The sequence below is a fragment of the Balaenoptera ricei genome, chromosome 17 (assembly GCF_028023285.1).
Source record: "Balaenoptera ricei isolate mBalRic1 chromosome 17, mBalRic1.hap2, whole genome shotgun sequence".
In the NCBI taxonomy this organism is placed as follows: Eukaryota; Metazoa; Chordata; class Mammalia; order Artiodactyla; family Balaenopteridae; genus Balaenoptera; species Balaenoptera ricei.
The window spans coordinates 71,662,407-71,673,777 of NC_082655.1; positions in this window are offsets into that span (position 1 = coordinate 71,662,407).

The following is an 11,371-nucleotide window of genomic DNA, read 5'->3' on the forward strand; positions in this document are numbered from 1 at the left end:
CATTTTATACATATCAGTGTATACATGTCAATCCCAATCTCCCAGTTCATCACACCACCACCACCGCCCCCCGCTGCTTTCCCCCCTTGGTGTCCATACGTCTGTTCCCTACATCTGTGTCTCTATTTCTGCCCTGCAAACTGGTTCATCTATACCATTTTCTAGGTTCCACATATATGCGTTAATATATGATCTTTGTTTTTCTCTTTCTGACTTACTTCACTCTGTATGACAGTCTCTAGATGCATCCATGTCTCTACAAATGACCCAATTTCATTCCTTTTTATGGCTGAGTAATATTCCATTGTATATATGTACCACAACTTCTTTATCCATTCGTCTGGTGATGGACACTTAGGTTGCTTCCATGACCTGGCTATTGTAAATAGTGCTGCAGTGAACATTGGGGTGCATGTGTCTTTTTGAATTATGGTTTTCTCTGGGTATATGCCCAGTAGTGGGATTGCTGGGTCATATGGTAATTCTATTTTTAGTTTTTTAAGGAACCTCCATACTGTTCTCCATAGTGGCTGTATCAATTTACATTCCCACCAACAGTGCAAGAGTGTTCCCTTTTCTCCACACCCTCTCCAGCATTTGTTGTCTGTAGCTTTTCTGATGATGCCCATTCTAACTGGTGTGAGGTGATACCTCATTGTAGTAAAGGTAGAAAAAGAGAACATACTGTGTGATCATTTACATAAAATTCTAGAAAAGCAAACTATAGTGACAGAAAGAAGGTAAATGATTGCTTGAGAAGGGGTGGAGATTGCAATGAATTACAAAGAGGCACAAGAAAACTTTTGGGGATGGAAATGTGTGTAGTTTTGACTGGAGTCTGGTTTCATGGGTGTATATGTATGTCAGAAGTGGTCAAATTACCCAATCTGTATAGCGGCAGTTTATTTTACTTCGATCATATCTCAAAAAGTTGGGAAGTGTTCCTCAATTAATACTAATTATATACTAACAAACTGGTCTCTTATTCCTTTTTTGGGTGGCAAGGCATTTGATATTTTTCCCTTTTCCTCTTCTCCTGGAATGTCCTTCACCTCCCAATTTTCATCAATCTTTAACTTAAAAAACTCCATACATTTGATTAATCTTCTTATTTTAGAAACTTTATATTCTACTTCTGCTGTTCTGATATCAATATTTTTCTGATAGTATTTGTAATACTTCTCATTCCACTAGTGGTGAGTGTTTGGTTCCTACTTTAGTGTTTATAGCCTGTTCTGTTAAATCACAGCTTCCTCAATTATGACTTCCTCCAGTCATGTCTCAATGATGTGAACGATGTGGAGAATAATTTTTGCAGACAAGGTGGTATATTTTCCAACCATTGACAAATCTGAGAATACCCCCCCCCTTTTTTTTTCATATATGAATGACAAGTTGGAAAGGGAGAGGAAAGGAAAATACATTTAAATATCTACTATATTTTAAGCACTTGAAAAAGCCATTGTCTCATCTATTTCTTCTATCAACCCTGTGAGATAAGTATTATCTCTATTTTACAAGTGAAAAATTGTTAATGCTTGGAAAGATGAAGTATTTTGTTTATATACCTAGTAAATCAAAGAACAAGGAACATGATTTGAACCCTGGTTGTTGTACTCCAACCCCTGCTCTTTCCTCTCCATCACACTTCACCATGATTTGTTTTCACATGTAGAGGCATTGATCGGTCAGTCCTTGCCTTCCTCAGGCCCTCGCAGCATCAGGCACGGATGTCTTCATCCTGCTGACTCAGAACCACTCACAGATCCTCACCAGGCAATCTGTTAGCAGCCTCTCAACTAGAAGAAGCTGCAACAATAATAGCCATCATTCACAGAGCATCTACAGTGCTAGGTATGGTGCCAAGTGTTTTACTATTTAGGTACATACTTTCTGTTTTCCAGATGAAAAAACCGAGACCGCCTATTATCATCTAGGTGGTCGGTGGTAGAGGCAGGATTAGCCTGTGTCTCTGCAACTCCAAAGCCCATGTCTTAACCAACATGTTACTTTGCCTTCATAGAGTCAGTAGCTGGTGTCCGTGGGCACACATATGCCTACCTAATCAAATTCTTATTTTCCATAGTGTTGGCTTATGAAGACTGATTGAATCTCTACCTTGGCTCTCTCATGAGCTCTCAGTTCCTCCTGTTGAGTTTGGAAGTTTACTCTGCATCTCAGCTTGTTTTGCTGAATGTCATGTCTGACCTGCTTTCTTCTTTCCATTGTTTTTCACTGTGCCGTACACCTTCAGCCGTTGACTGGGAGCACTGGATCTGGTACATGTTGCTACCTGCTTGTCTTTTAGTATCTCCATTGGCTAGAATTCTTCTTTCCGTGATATAACTCCCAGATTAGACTAGCTTGAATGTCATGCTGAGACACCATTTGATCTCCACAGCCAAGTTGAGTCTCCTTGCCTTTGTTCTCCATGTAGTCAGTGTACGTGAGAGAAATAAGTTTTCCTGATAATTTGAAGATAAGATGACCCTAGAGCATGACTAGTAATAATGAACCCCAAAGCTATTTAAAGCAGAAATACACATAGATTCTACATGTCAGTGGGTTCACAAGGATGACTGGTCCTAGAGAAATATCAGTACAATTATTTGTATAGTGAAACAAGTTCAATTAAATTGTGCATTGAGAGAGAAAGAGAAAGTAGTAATCTACAAGGTATCTAGGATAGGAAAATCCAACACACAAGAATTTGTCATTGTTTATCCAGCATTAACAAAAGGGGAGAGACAAAAATATCTGGTCATTCCATTGAGGGCTTGAGGTAGTTCATCAGGGTTTACCCCGTCTTGATGAAATTACCCCTGTTGACTATGACACTTCTTTTTCTCCAATTCTAGTTACAGAAAGAACCTTCTGGTTATGAAATTAGACTCTCAAATGTCTTAAAAAAAAAAAAAGGTAGTCTAGAGAAGGCAAATACTACAGGCAGCAGCAGAATGTTTCTTTTATTGTACATGGATAAATTGGTGTTCTCACGTATATAGAAGAATATACGTCAGTCCTAGGAAGCTGTTTGACTTTAGGTATTGTAACAAAATTGCATTTGAGAAACAACAAGGCAGAGGTTTAGACACTGAGATACCAGTTACTACGGTTACTATATCAAAAGTATTGCCACTTCATGGACTGTCTTCTGAGTGCCTATCCATTTTCCTTCCATTTACTACTCTCTCAGTTCTCTCAACAATGAAAATACAACCCAGTAGAACTCACATTCCTTTCTTCACCGTGCATTGTCACTGGGGGCCCTCAATGCTTTGCACTTAGGTCCATGTGAATCATGAAGAAAGTTATGTACGGAGACATGAAAGCACATTCTGTGGATCTAAGATGAAGTATGAATTTAATTTTATTAATAACTAGATTCTAGCTTAAAATGGAATGGCATCTTATTTTGCAGTGTATCTACAGCACTGATTCTCAGATCTCACAGGGCTCTCTTGACCTGGGACTCTTTAAAAACCTCTATTAGAATATTTTTGTACTTGACTCTTCAGAGCTCTTAGTTATAATGGCAATTTAATTTTGTTTCTAGTGTTATATGACAGTGAGAATTATTAGTCTTTAATTTTGACATCATTTCTTCCTTGGAGCAGAAGTTAATCCTATGAAAGTTTTCTTTCAAACCTCAAACGTAAACGTCGAAAAAGAAAAATAAACGTAAATATTGAGCTAGAGAACTGTAGAGGCTAAGGGCGTCCTCTGGTCCTGCCTTTGACAGAGGCGAGGACTCAGCTGAGGTATCACTGTGGTCAGTCCTACCCTTCTTCAGGCTGGGTCCATAGTCTGATGCTACAGCCACCTGGCTCTGCTAGCTCCTGGCACCCACTGATTGGCTGAAAACATGAATCCTGGACAATAAATAGCACAGTGCCCTGAGAACTATCTTCAGGCACTACTTAAATGTCACTTTGACTAACTGAACAACTTGACTCAGTGCTATTTGCTTTCTCAGAGGAGAACTGAACTTAAAGTTTCATACTGCAGTAAAGAAATCATTACCCTTCAACCTCTTTATTCCTCCTAACCCCAAACATCCCAGCCATGGCATCAGCACCCTCGGAACACTCTACCTTCTGACTGATACGGTGTTACCTAGGAAGATTCAAGATTGAGGAGGAGAGAAGGAACAGGGCTGGAGAGTTTCTAACACTGTCTTTCCCTTATTAATTTTGAGATATTTCACTTGCTAAGTCATTTTCATGAACACGAGGAGAAATAAGCCTTGTTGAATGAATAAAAGCCTGTTAATTGAGAGTGTAAATTCTGACAGCATGTCATGGAGTTAAATATTTGAAAATCTGAGTATAAAATAAACATGCCATTTTTCGAGGTTTCTCTTCTTACAGTATATATAGCTCTACATAGCATTCGTGATGTTGAAGTTTATTGATAGTTTGGTCTAGTTTTCAAGGATGTGAACTCCTTAAAGAAGCTCAAGACTGTTTAGATCACTGCTTTATCTCCAAAGATTCACTCAATAAATGTTCATTGAATGAATCACTCTAAAAGGAGTATCCTTACAAGGCAAATAATTATAAATATTTAAACAATACCTTATTGCTAGCTTTTAAAGTAATTTCTCAACAGATTTAGTGAATGAGACAAGACTGTTGAACAAATTATAGTATTCAACCTTAATTTTCCCATCCGTAGTGCTCTGTCTTCTTTTTGGAACTGTGTACACTGATTTGGTAAGCTTTTCCACAAACTTCAACCTTTTGTTAATTTTTGTAAGAAAAAATTGTGGAGCGCGGTTAAAATTTGAATCATGGCATATACTTTAAGAATTCTAGCCTATGAATAACGATTTTCCTATAGTATATTTGTAGTAGTTCTCAGGTTTGGAAATTTTATAAAATTATTTATCTGCTCTTTGTATTAGTATACTATTGACACCATAACACATAGCCACATGAATTTATTCTCTTATAGTTCTGGAGGTCAGAAGCTGGAAATCAGTTTCACTGGGCTGAAGTCAAGGTGCCGCAGGGCTGGTTCCCTCTGGTGTCTCCAGGAGAGAATCCATCCCTGCCTCTTCCAACTTCTGAAGGCTGCCTGCCCTCCTTCCTTCATTTTCAAAGTCAGCAGTGCAGCATCTTGCTTCTGTTATTGCATCACCTTCTCCTGTAGTCAAATCTTCCTCTACCTTCTCTTACAAGAAAACTTAAGTTACATCTACTGCCCACTCCTATAATTCAGGATAAGCTCCGCATCTCAGGATCTTTAATCGCATCTGCCAAGTGCTGTTTGCTATATAAGGTAACAATCACAGCTTCCAGGAATTAGGACCTAGATATTTTGGGGGGGCTGTGAGGGTCCGTCATCCAGCCTACCTCACCCTTCTCTATTAATTTAATTTCTGTACTGAATCTATGATGCTCTTCTAATAAAAAAGTTTTAAAATATGTACTAAAACATTTATTTTTATTGATGCTATTCACTACTTTGTGTTTTAAAGAACAAAGTAATTTCAATAACAACACGCTAAATTACATTTTCACAGGAAATGTAAATTTTTATCAAGGTGTCATCTCCAACATACCCTGAATCTGTTCTTAGTGGTGGGACTGTAGAAGGTTGTGGAAGGTCAAAGGGTTGGAGAGTGGGTTAGTTTAGTCAGCGTACTCTTCACACCTCAGAAAACAGCAACAGAAATTGATATTATTTCTTTCTTTCATCTGATACTTCTCCCCTTCTGTTAGCTTTTTTATCCGTGGAAGATGAAAATGTTAAAAACAAAAAACATATGTTTACTCAATTTTACATTCCCACTTGGACCGCAGCATTGTTCTGAAAATGCCACACCTTGTAGAATGTCCTTCTCTCTCTTTCCTAGGCTGGCTCTGCGCCTCTGAAAAGCTCTATCATCTGTCTCCTTCACTGATAGCACTTTCTGAGCCTTCAGAACATACCTGGGGAATAAATCCCTGTCTCGGGAAGCCTCCATAAACCCCTCCCACATGAGCTCAGCTCACCTGACCCAGTCACCTTCCTGTCACTCATCATCCTGAATCGCAAGTAACTATATTCATTGGTCTACCTTTTCTTCTAGATTGTGTGAACCGTAAGAGTAGAGGCTGTGCCCTTCAGACTGTAATACCTGATGTTCTACCTGGCACAGAGTGGGTGTTCACTAAATGTGCGTGAATAAGTAAAGGCTCATTCAGTAACTATGCTGACTGAATGAAATTTCATTTACCGATGAGTTTCCTAATTTCACTAACTTTTCTAACATTGCAACTTTTGACACCTGCACATTCCATAGAGTGTGAAGTGTAGTAAGAAAATGGGGAGTTTCTCATTTGTCAATGTTGATATTATAAAAACATAAATCTGTAAACTATTTTATATGTTTTGGGGGTGGGACCATATGGATCACATCATGCATGAATTTGTGGTTCTGTCCAAATGGGGTAGTCAAGATGGAACAAATATGTGTCATTATCTCTCTGCAAACAGTATCAGCCTGTCACACAGATTCCACCTAAGAACTCTGACCAAGGAACTATTTTTACATAAGGGTACTGCAGTTACATCTGTTATCACACATAGCTAAATAAAATTTTACTTCCAATGAAATCACTTATTGTTTAATGCTTTGGTAGCTAAACCAATAAATATACTTTAAAATAATCCTCGCAGAGTCTCCAAATACCGGGACTATGAGTGACTATAGAAATCATTGATTTTACTGTGTGTGTGTTATTTTTAAGATGAGGACACTATGCCGATAGGAAATTGATTTGCCCCCAAAACATAGAGTCACACCTGGAACTAGAATCCAGTCCTCCTGCCTAGTTAGTCTATTGCCATCTCTACTACACCATAATAAAGTCATTTAAACAAAGTTTTCAGAAATCATTAGGCCTTCCCAAATTCTGAACCAGATATAGAATTTGCATTATTCTCCACCTCGTGGTGAGAAGCCGTGAAAAGAACACCAGGTTGGGATCACACAACTTGGGTACATGGGTGGAGGTTCTGCGTTGTAGCCTACAGAATTCACTCTAGCCAACAGAGGTGGAAAGGGAGGAAGTTCCCCCAAAACATTGTAAAGCAGCCCCTATGAGGCAGCTGCTGCCCCTGCCATGCTGCAGAATCAGGACTCCGCCTCTGCCTTGAACAGGAAGCTGCTGAATTAGAAAACTGCTTAACAAATCAGGAAGTTGCCACCACGACTGCTGGCTCCCAAATCCTGCTGCTTCTGTCACAGTCTGGTGCCCCCAAAATGGATACCCTGCACCCTGCCTCTCTCTCTGTGCAACTCACATCTCACACACATGCATCCGAATGGCAGTGCCTAAATCCTGCGCAGAACCCTCGCTTCCACAAAGGAGTCTGGGAAATGGTGTTCTCAGCATCAGAGAGAGACCCGCTAGAGTGGCTGGTGAGTGAGCCAATCCCCGGCACCCAGCACACTGGTTTTCATCTTTCTTGGATATTCACGGGACAAATTTAACCTCTCTAAGCCCCAAATAAGACAATGGATGTGAAAGCAGTTTGTTGTAAAAGATGCAGAATGCCAGTCATTTAGTATTATTCTCCATGCTATTTGTACCCTCCTAGTTATTCCTCCCTCTGTTTAGCTTATGTGGAGTTCTAGTAGGATGAAATACAACTATCTTACTAGAATACCACTCTTTTATCCAATCCCTGAATATATCTGCCCATGAAAATAGTACCAAAGGGAATGGGGAATATGATAGATATCTTTAGCTTGGACTTATTTCCATGGCTAAGTTTAGAAAAGTGTTTTAATGAGTGTTCTTGTTAGCAGGCTATAGCTTAATGCCATTTGGCTCTCCCTGAAGACTCTTCTAAAATTATTCCTGATCTTGAGACTTATTTTACTTTAAAGTAAGCTGGCATGCTCTGAGTCTTCAGCTGGTTCATTAATTGCCTGGTCCTCACCTTAGAAAACCTAATTGGTGTCCTTTAGCAAAATTTTGGCTTATTAAGAATATTTTAAGACCACATTGAGGATCTAACTTGCCGGCCTGGGGAAACAGACCCTCCATATGGACACACCATTTTCTAGTGGTCTGGGCTGTTTTGTGCCCTCTCTGATGGTCCATCTTGATCTCAGGTTGCTGCCCTTTCTTCACACCTGCCTTCCACTCCCTCCCCACAGTCTTTGCCATGACCTCCCTCAATTATTTTTATTTCTAGGGCTATGTAAAATAAAAATGTCAAGTACATCCCTATATACGCTCTTTAAATTCTCTTGGATAATGAGCCATCGTTCTTGTAAGTGAGAAAGATAATCACTGATTCATTTTGTGGGGAAAACATGACACAAATTAATTTTCAGCATTGGCAGGTATTTGTACTTAACACTTCTCTGTGCTTAAAATAATACTTCTTGCCATTTGAAAAATGTATTCAACATCATAATTTGTAAATATTGCTTGTAAGGATTATAAAACTTCCTGTAAAATGTAGGTTATCTCAACTGTGATTGCACAGCGATAATCTGAACGCTTTCTGATGGTGCTCTGGCCCTTGGACTGTCTCACTGGCCTTCCACTCCCATGTGTATAAAACGAGAGGAGCTTCATGTCTAACGTTCTAACAGGCTATGAATCAATGAATATTTAGGTACCCAGTTAAATGCGATGGCTCTTGCAGACCTCACCAATCCATCCCTAGATGAGGATGTTAGGATGGAGGACTACAGAGGGCATGAGTAAACCCTCTTTTCTCTCTTTCTCCTCCTTCTCCTCTGCCCTCCTTCCCTGCACTAATAGATTTTAAGGTGAAAAAGGTAGACCCTGAAGGGTGGTCTTTCTTTACACGATCAGAGCAGGAGGTGGGCAGGGCCGTTAAGAGGTGAGAGTGGAATTGTTTTTGAGTCTTAACTTTTCCTTAAAGCAAGTCACAGGACATACCTCACCAGAACATGTCAGCAGGGCGAGTTTACACTTTCTTCCTTAGCCTGGTAGCTCATCACGAGCAGTTACATATTCAAATGAATCTGTCAGGGACAAGAATCTGGTGCTTGAGTTCCTACTCGGCCGATGACATTGATTTGTGAGCATAATGCTCGACTGCGGGATGTGTGACAGATAAATTTTATCAAAATTAAGGCACAATTAAACATTTCATCTTCCTAATTACTGGCTGTAGATTCAGCCTGATGACCATGTGCTGTAAGGAATCAGCGACCATTACACATTTTAATGGAGCACAGCTGTCTTACAGCTTGGTAATATTTGCACAGTGCCACAGAACTGTAATTTATGATAAAAAGAAAAAATGTGTATTGGCGCTTTTTTGCCAAAATAGATTAAGGATTCATATACTTTAATGAGATTTGGACCTAGTCTTGGATTATCGTTATAAATGATTTATGTGCATGTTGGTGGACCCCTGGAGTTCAGAGTTGATTTGTGTTTGGGTCTACCAATATGGAATTCAATATTTATTCTTGAGCCAATATCTATCACTTTCCCCCTTTTCTCTTTCTTGTGTGTCTTGCATTTCTTTTGCCTCTCACAAAGAAGGACAGATGGGAAGGGAAACAAAGCAAAAAGGCAATGGCAGCAAGGGCCTTGTTGAAAAAAAACTGTAGCTTCCTTAAACCTCATGGGGAGCAAGTTTAGGGAAGGGAGGAGATGCTGCTCGCGGCAGGAGCAGAGGCAGCCCGTGGGCCCCGCTTTGCCAGCCCCGGCCTTCGGTGCAGCCACGAAACTCCACGCCCGCGGGGGCAGATGGACCCACAGGGAGCAAGGCTGACTGTGGAAATGGCCTTTGCTCTTCTGAGAACGGGGATGACTGACAGTTAAACTCTCCTCCTCTGTTTCTTCATTTGTAGAATGGGGTGGCGGGGGGGGGAAAGACTCGTTTCACCCCATTAACTGGAATTCATAACAGTACAATTGAGGATGATTATCAGTTATTTATAATTATAAAAGGCAACGTGGCAGAGCTGCATCTCCTTACTACTACTGTAAGGGCTTCTGGGCTGTGAATTTGACACCACTTGCTGTTAATCACTGTTGGTATATGTCTCTTTATCATCATTCTTACTGAAAAAAAAAAAAACACTTAAAAGTGCATATACTTGTGAATGAACTGCTTTCAACAGATTGGTCACCAGTAGGGTCATGAGTAGTCCAAAAATGTACGTGGAAAGTGTACGTAAACTGTCTGTGCCTGGTGCATACTTGTTGTTAATAAATTGGGGAGTGAATGTAACGTGTTATATCTGCTTAGTAATTATTATGATGATTAAATTTGTCCAGGCACATTGATGCCATCATCTCCAATCCTCCTGATATGAAAAAGATGCCTATCTCTTCAGAAATATGTCTTTTCAGAAAGCACACTGTGGAGGAGAGAAAAAGGCGAGATACCAGAATCTACATGAATCTGCTCAATTTAGGTGTTAACTTGCCTACTGAAAACAGAGAACATATCCTAATGAATTCAGAAGGCCTAAATATATATCTGCAACAGGGAAAGAAGAGCCCATCTTTTGATCATCCCGATCTTCTCCAGGCTTGATTTATTCCGGCGCTCAGATGCTGGAATGTTTCGTACTGTACCAGGTTGCATGTGCTTGTACACTAATTCTCAATTGCCGTATGCAGTTTGTGACAGCCATCTGCTTCGACCTCCCTTTGAGTTCTTTCTCCCACTCAGCCCAGCTGAAGTAAAAATATGGACAGAAACAACTTCTGGGAGATGAAAAAGTTAACAGGAGAGTGAAAGTTACGCTGTGGGTCTGCCTTTCGCACGGATGTGCTCCTGCACGTATGCTCCACTTATCAAATATTTGAAGTGCAAAGCCTGACACTTAGCAGAAAGCTGTAAGAAATGCCATGTTTCCTCTGACAGTCTTGGCTGTGGAGGAAAGGTAATAATAAAATATGTACATCTAGCGCACATGCCAACGCTGGGCCCACTGGTGCTACTCCAGCACCTAGACTCACAGTATGTAGCCCCTTGTCACTTACCAGAGGGCGGGGGCGGGGGCGGGGGGGGGGGCTCGGGAGTGGGCGGTGCACGGGAGGGGGACGGAGGAAGAGATAGGCGAGCAGATTTGAAAATGCCTGAAAAAATCAACACCACATTTTGGAGTTTGATTTGGAAAGGAGGGTTGATGTATATCTCCTAAAAATTATTGACTTGGAATATAGGAGAAAGAACCCCCATAATTACGGAGCTCGGATCTCATATCTTTGTGCATGGAGCATGAAGAGAGAAAACAGGGAGAGGTGTCTGAGAATTTTAAAAACAGACATTAAGTTTGTGTATTTGTGTTTGACAGAGAGATTTTTTAAAAGCGCTTGAGTTACAGAAAACATACCACTGTCATGGAAGTGGTTGTATTTATTGTAAGTCA